The sequence below is a fragment of the Camellia sinensis genome, chromosome 9 (assembly GCF_055761805.1).
Source record: "Camellia sinensis isolate YWXY chromosome 9, ASM5576180v1, whole genome shotgun sequence".
NCBI lineage: Eukaryota > Viridiplantae > Streptophyta > Magnoliopsida > Ericales > Theaceae > Camellia > Camellia sinensis.
The window spans coordinates 189,592,958-189,600,416 of record NC_138969.1 but is presented as its reverse complement, the minus strand read 5'-3'; the positions used below and the strand labels follow the sequence as shown (position 1 = coordinate 189,600,416).

The window sequence follows — 7,459 nt, the reverse complement described above, 5'->3', positions numbered from 1 at the left end:
TGTAAAATCAATTTTGTAAGAAATTTATATTTTTATATAAAATATTTTACGTCAAAACAAATGGGGCGTGGTTTCATTTTGAAATCAACAGTCTTATTATGAAGAGAGATTATTCTATTATATATCCCAAAACTTTTTGCAAACACCTATAATTTAAAATATTTGTCATAAGTGTGAAATGCAACAAAATAAAACTTTTAACAGAAATAATATTCCTTTATTTGAGAGTTTTTTTTTTTTTTTTTTTGACCAGCTGGTATTTGATAGTTGGTTCAAAATTGGCTTTCTGGATAATTAAGCATTTAGTGTTTTTGATTGGATATTAATGACAATTATGGGCCTTACATAAATTTAATTAATATTCAATTAAGGTGACAAATACTTATTATATATTATAGCATAGCAATAAATCTGAGTGCATAACACAAATACCTCCTAATGAGGGGGGCCTACATTGCGAGACATTTATTTTTTATTTTGTGTTTGGTCTCTGTAACACATTTTGTGTTTGATTTCTATATTCCTAATATTATAATTGGTAATAGAAATGAAGTTGATGGCTTTATATACAAAAAAAAAAATTATTCATAATTGAAATATATGAACAAATTCATTTCGCTAAATTTACACTCAACATATCATTTTAACATAAAATTCTACATTTGAGCTACGAACACAAAATATTTTTACAATATAAGACACAAACATAAAATAAAATATGAATCCATATTTGAGATCCATCATACTTTACCCAAAACATGAATGCTTTCCATATGTGTCGTTGTCATTAGTACAAGTTCTGTTTTAGGAATGGCAAAAGACAAAATAACGGTTGAGTTGGACTATTTCAAGGTTCTTAACTCGTTGTTATGTTTTTTGAAATCAATGAAGCAAAATAATAAATAAAACAAAACAAAACAAAGACTCAGTAATATTCTAAACAATGGAATACCAAATCAAAACTTTGAACAGTTGCTCCTTTGCTGGTCAACCCCAACCTCTGTCTCTATATATACCAAGCCACATATTTCCATTCAAATTCAATACACTCTTCAATCAAACTCTAAACTCCATAACCCAAATCACAACTAGGTTTTAAATATCGATCCACACGATCACAAGCCTAAACCATTCAATACTGTCAACACCCAGATATAAAACTACCTCTCACACAAAGCACTCTTCTAATCCAAAGCCAATAAATTATGGCCAGCCTTAAAGCTTCAAGCTTGATGTTCTCATCGACTTCATCATCTTCATGTTGTCGAAGAGAGATTATCAGAGCTGGCATCCATATACCGAAGCTCCGCCATGGAGGTCTACTTTCTCTTCCCAACCTCACCAAAACTAGAGGTTTGGTGGAAGAGTTAGAAATCAGAAGTGGTTACACAAATACAAACACTAACTCTTCTCCTAAATATGATACTAGGGTTTCTGATGATCCTACGGTGATAGCAAAGCTTTATGCGATCATGGAAGCTATCGTGGATAGAGTGGAGATGCATAAGAATATTGGAGAGCAAAGAAACAACTGGAATAGCCTTCTTTTAACCTCCATTAATGCAATCACTCTTACAGCCGCTACAGTGGCGGGCATTGCAGCCACCGGAGTAGGTGGTGGCGCTGCCCTTGTGTCCCTTAAGCTCTCTTCCACTTTGTTATATTTGGCAGCTACTGGGATGTAATATCATGAACAAGATTCAACCATCTCAACTCACCGAAGAGCAACGAAACGCTTCTAGGTTGTTTAACCAACTCCACGAAGAAATTCACACAATGGTGTGCATTGGGAATCCAACCATGAACGATGTGAAGAAGGCAATGGAAAAGGTTTTGGCACTTGACAAGGCCTACCTGTAGACGTCCCCCGAATGCCCCGGGAGGATGACTCCCCCGTTCCGCTCGTATTGGGCTTACTACAGTTCGGACTCTCAAATTGCCACGGTTCTTAATCTGAACCAAAGAGTCCAAATCTGGCAAATCGTTTTGAGAAAACAGATTTTGAAAGAAGTGCCAAACATAGACTGCTTTGCCAGATACAGAGTCGCCACCTAAATGTTTTATTTTGGGGAAATTTAGGAAACCCTGACTTGTTTGCCTAAGGCCACGTGTCCGTCATCACCAAAGTTGCCTCGGCTCGGGAACTTTGGTACGATTGAGGAAGGTCACTTCGTGACCACCTTCGCTCGCCCGATCAAAGATCGGCCTCTACTAACCATGATATCTAGTTTTGAAAACTTTATGCGTTCTTATTCCGGTTATTAGCCTAGATTTACTATGTGATGCGCACAGCATACAAGTATAGACTGGATCGTCTGAATTGGAACAAAACATTTCATGTTTATTTTTTAAAGTGGTTTGATGGTGCTACCCGCAAGTAGGCTAAGACATGGATTTGCCACCCTCGGGTGGGCTTAGAAAACATGATTTTGCCACTATCTAGTAGGCTTAAAACACACATTTGATGAATTGTTCCAATCCAAATAACCCAACCTTCACCCATAGGCATTAGGCAGTTATATCACATAAGCAATTAGCCTCATGGTAAGCATGCTATCATGGCAGTCACTCACACGCATGCAAGGATGCTAAAACATAAAACTTACCGAGTACTCCAAGCCAAAACAGAAGCTAATTAGAAATCCATGCATGATCCTAATTACACAGAAATGCCTAATGCAACACATGCAAATATGTAACTAAGATAAGCTCGGCCATTCTAAACATGGCATATGAAATGCTACAACTAACATGTATTCAACTTGGAATTGAGATACAAATGCAGTTAGTATGATGCGCCGAGCCCGATGCATGCAAGACAGATGAATGAATGCAAACATGCTATCATACTGTATGCTAATTGAAACATGCCCTAATCTAACCATCATAAGCGGGTAAATAAAAGGAAGAAAGATGTGGGGTTGGAAGACATACATCGCACACACGCACACTTATTACAGTTGTGCCTTCGCGCAGAGAGTCCGAATAAATAATATACAGTCCCAAATGAATAAATAATACAGTCCAAATATGTACAAAACCCTAATTAATTAACATATTAAAATAGGAAAGCAATAAATTGGCATACAAGCCAGGGACTGCCTCAAATCTGCTCCGGATGATGAATGATGCATGCTCGAGTTGCCTTGTGCGGAGAATCCTTCGTGATGCCCCGGTTTGCCTCTGTTTGCAATTATTCTTGGGATGCGTGCCAAGCTCCGGAAGGTTGCTGATTTCTGATTTGCTGCAACAGAGAGCAACAAAGGGGCATGGCAAAGTATTTTCACATATGTATGCATGACTACTTTTCAATGAGTGTAGTCCTCGATTCTCGTACCACCAATCACGCATATCGATGTATGATGGCCAAGGAGTCAAATTGCACGACTCAATATGAAATGAATGCACATATGGACACAACAAGACCTAAACTTCATCATGGATAATCCAGAGTGTTGGTGACTGGGAATTGAGACACGTTCCGTCACTCGGAGTACAAAACGTCCCTCGTTTCCCGTGCTCGGGCTAACTCCTATCCCGAACGCAATGCAATATGCATGACATGCATGAATGCAACTAATATACAACCTAGCATGCACAATGCTACGAAACGGCATACACAATGCACGAGGTAACATGGCATACACAATGCGCTAACATACAACCTAGCATACGCAATGCTATGAAATGAAATGGCATACACAATGCATGATGGACTTACACCAACATGAGTGGACCTGATCCACACTCACATCAGTAGCCATGAGATGAAAATGAGACACTTGAAATGCGTGCACACATGCACGCAAACCGATGACCGATCCTAAGGCACAAATGCCACTCTAACAAGGCATGGCAAGGCACGAAATATGGCATACAAACATGCAAGTTTCAGCACTGAAATGTGATGCAAAATGATCCCGAAACATGGAAACATGGCACCCGATGCATGGAATGGCCCCGAAATACAAAACCAGGCATTCGCATTGGCCTATAGCTATACAAAACATGCATTATTTTATCATGAAGCATGAAGACAGATGCAAGAAAATCCCAAAACATGCATATTTCCAGTTTATAACAAGCCTCAAAAATGAACACAAATAGGACTAATCTATCATGCAAAAAAGGCCCTAAAATAGAGATTAAACACAAAGGGACAGAAGCTGGCCCCAAATGGCAAAGAGCCCTTCAACAAAGTTGAAGAGGGGCTCAAAATAGGGCACTTTACAGTTTACATCAAGCCACGGAAATAATCACAAATAAGGCCAAACTATCATGCAAGAAAAGGACTAAAATAGGGATAAAGAGACAAGTGGCAGCTTCTGTTCTCAAACAGAGGAGAGCCCTTCAAAAATGTTGAAGAGGGGCTCAAAAAAAGATATTTTACAGTTTATGGCAAGATTCAAAACAGCTCACAAATAGGCCTAAAGTACTATGCAAAAATTGGCCTAAAAGAGAGATAGAGAAGCAAGTGATAGAAGGAGGCCTCAAACAGAGGAGAGCCCTTCAACAATGTTGAAGAGGGGCTCAAAAAAAGCTATTTTACAGTTTATGGAAAAGTCCAAAACAGCTCACGAACAGGCCAAAATACTATGCAAAAATAAGGCCTAAAATAGAGTTAAAGAAGCAAGTGATAGCAGGAGGCCTCAAATAGAGAAAGACCCTTAATCAAACATGAAAAGGGGCTCAAAATATGACTATTTAAAGTTAGGGTCGGAGCCCAAAAATGTAAGCAACTAAGGCTTATATATAAAGCAAAAAAAGACTAGAAAAGGGAAGAAAGTGACTCACCCTTGTAGACCAATGCTCCAACAACTTTTGAGCCAAGTTTGGGAGTTCTTCACCTCTGGAAAGCAGCCTCAAGTTACTGGAATGGAGGATGGAGGTGTGGTGCTATGAGGTGGTGTAGAAATGGTGTAGGAGCAAGGTGGTTTTGAGGGTTGGAATAGAGGGAGAGAGAGATTGAGTGCAAGGGCTCAAGACCAAATTTTTGTAACCTCTGAAAATGCAGCTGAGGGGCTGGTTATATAGGCAAAGGAGGGAAGGAAAAGGGGGGAAAATGAATTCAAATTTTCCCCCAAAAGGGCACCCCCCCAGATACAGGATCTGGGGGGGAAAAGAGGTCACAGCTGGAAGGAACAGGGAGTGGGGGTCATGGCTGGCCAGGTTTTGGGGGTTCAGGTGGTCGGCCGACCACCTCCCATGGCCGGCCGACCAAGGGTCAAAGGGGTCAAGCGAAATTACTGGTCGGCCACCTCAAAAAGGTGGCCTCCCATGTGTGCACAACACAACTAAGTGGTTGAAACTCAGAAAAAGTGAACCAGAAGAGAGAAGAGACCATTTTTTAGAGGGGGTCAAAAGGTTCAGGCACAATTACTGGTCGGCCACCAAATATTGGTGGCCTCCCAGGTGTGTACAACACAAATATGGGGTTTAGGGTTCAAGAAAGTGACTCCAGGGTGGTCAACATTGGCTTTCAAGTGAGGAAAACGGGCGTCGGAGAGCGATGAAGAAATAAAACTGGTTTTTTGGAACAATTGCTGGCCTCCCACCCTCCTACAAGCTTCCTAACCATGAAAATAAGGTCTCCACCAAAAATGAACCAAAACGGATGCAAAACGGAGGTTCGGGGACCGAAACGCCCGGCCCGAGGCCCCGAAAATGGGCTGTTAAGCACCGGAGGTGGCGTTTGACCACGAAGTTGGTCTCTCAGGCCATAGTGTTCCTCAAAAGGGAGGAAATAAGGTGTATACCAAAAACCAGAGCAAACGGAGGTGGTTAGGCGGTCCCGAACCGAGGAACACGGCCGTCGGCTCCGAAAAACCGGAAACTGGGCTCCAAACGGGAAAAAATGGCCTACGACCACGAAACGTAGCCTACGGCCACTGAGAGATGGTCTACGAGACCTCTCCCTCCCTCCGGGAAGAGAAAACAGAGAAAAGAGAGACTGGTTCGCAAACCGAGGCAAGGCACGAAAGAGTCCGGAAGTCCGGAGGCAAGGCTCGCAGCCGAGACTCTGAAACTTCTGAACGAGCACTATATGCAATATCACCGAGCGCTCAACTGGTGACGTCTGAGTCTTAAGGTCGGTCAAAAATGGGGTGTCTACACTACCCGCTTCCCTTATTAGGCGTGATGCTTGAAAAATTCCCTAAAACTGTAGAACCTGCCGTCTGGTGGCCTCTGCATCAGGAGAAGAGACAAGCGATAAGATACAATGGGAGAAAGATCAATAATAGGAATGGTTGGAACAACAAGTTGGAAGAGGAAATGAGAGAGATAGTTAGAGTTTTGAAAAGGAAAGACAAGGATGACTACTTGAGGTTAGGTGAAAAGTTCTTGAAATTGAACAAGGTGTTAGCTATTTCCGGCCCTTTACTAACCGGCCTAGCAGCCATTGGCTCGGCTTTCGTGGGAAGCCCTAGCCATGGCTCATGGGATGTGGTGCTTGGAGTTGTTGGTGGCGCTTTGTCAACCGTCGTGAATGCATTCGAGCATGGCGGGCAAGTTGGAATGGTGTTTGAGATGTACCGGAGCAATGCTGGTTTCTTTAAGCTCATGGAAGAGTCTATTGAATCAAATTTGAAGGAAGAAGAAGTGGAGAGGAGAGAGAATGGGGAGATGTTTGAAATGAAGGTAGCTTTGCAGCTTGGAAGGAGCTTATCAGAGTTAAAAGACCTTGCAGCTTTTTCTTCAATTAAAGGAGAGGCCATGCAAGAGTTTGCAAGCAATCTTTTCTAATTCATTCAATTCAATTCAATTGTAATATATGTAACACTGACTTTAGTTGTTTGTAATTTTGTCCATATATTGTAAATCAATTCCATTCATTTATTCATTGTAAAAATAATGAGTTAATGAAAGAAAGAATTATAATACTGAATCAGTACATTGTGTTTTACACAAGTTATAACATGCTCATTGACATTCATGTTCACCAAAAATAGAAGACAATAATCTTATGTATCATCAAGTGGAGTGATTCCAATGAATTAATGTAGAGAAAAACAAAAAATAATAATAATCATATGTAATTTTCATACAACATCCATGACGATAGGGGTTCGAATTTGTGCATTTTCTTTGCCAATCTTGGACGTCTCATGTTTGACTCTTATAAGGCACAATATTATATAAAAATTTTGCCTAGTTGATGAGACGATCCTGGTGTGATGCTGTAGACGTCCCCGAACGTCCCAGGAGGATGAGTCCCGTTCTGTTCATTTGGGCTCACTACAGTTCAGGACTCAAAGTCGCAGTCCTGTATCTAATCTCGCAGAGTGCAATGCAAGACCGATGAATCATCAAAGAGTCTAAATCCAGCAAATCGTTTTTGAAAACAGATTGTTTTGAAAGAAGTGCCAAACATGGACTGCTTTGCCAGATACAGAGTCGCCACCTAAATATTTTATTTTGGAAAATTTAGGAAACCCTGACTCGTTGCCTAAGGCCACGT

The 7,459-nt window shown here is 40.9% G+C and overlaps 1 pseudogene; it reads left to right on the top strand.

The window, feature by feature from the left end:
- The first annotated feature begins 1,205 nt into the window (after positions 1-1,205).
- LOC114294080 (putative F-box protein At4g22030) lies at positions 1,206-6,779 on the top strand (annotated as a pseudogene).
- The last annotated feature ends 680 nt before the right edge of the window (positions 6,780-7,459 follow it).